This window comes from Physeter macrocephalus, chromosome 7 (assembly GCF_002837175.3).
Source record: "Physeter macrocephalus isolate SW-GA chromosome 7, ASM283717v5, whole genome shotgun sequence".
Lineage (NCBI taxonomy): Eukaryota > Metazoa > Chordata > Mammalia > Artiodactyla > Physeteridae > Physeter > Physeter macrocephalus.
In genome coordinates this window covers 10,078,978-10,079,613 of record NC_041220.1, presented here as the reverse complement: position 1 = coordinate 10,079,613, position 636 = coordinate 10,078,978, and positions in this window count along the sequence as shown.

The following is a 636-nucleotide window of genomic DNA, read 5'->3' as shown; positions in this document are numbered from 1 at the left end:
AACAAAAGTAAACAAATGGGACCTAATGAAACTTAAAAGCTTTTGCCAAGCAAAGGAAACTACAAACAAGATGAAAAGACAACCCTCAGAATGGGAGAAAATATTTTCAAACGAATCAACAGACAAAGGATTAATCTCCAAAATATATAAACAGCTCAAGCAGCTCAATATTAAAAAAATAAACAACCCAATCCAAAAATGGGCAGAGACCTAAATAGACTTTTCTCCAAAGAAGACATACAGATGGCCAAGAGGCATATGAAAGGATGCTCAACATCACTAATCATTAGAGAAATGCAAATCAAAACTACAATGAGGTATCACCTCACACCAGTTAGAATGGGCATCTTCAGAAAATCTCCAAACAACAAATGCTGGAGAGGGTGTGAAGAAAAGAGAACCCTCTTGCACTGTTGGTGGGAATATAAATCGATACAGCCATTATGGAGAACAGTATGGAGGTTCCTTAAAAAACTAAAAATAGAATTACCATATGACCCAGCAATCCCACTACTGGGCATATACCCAGAGAAAACCATAATTCAAAACACACATGCACCCCAATGTTCATTCCAGCAGTATTTACAATAGCCAGGTCACGGAAGCAACCTAAATGCCCATCGACAGACGAATGGA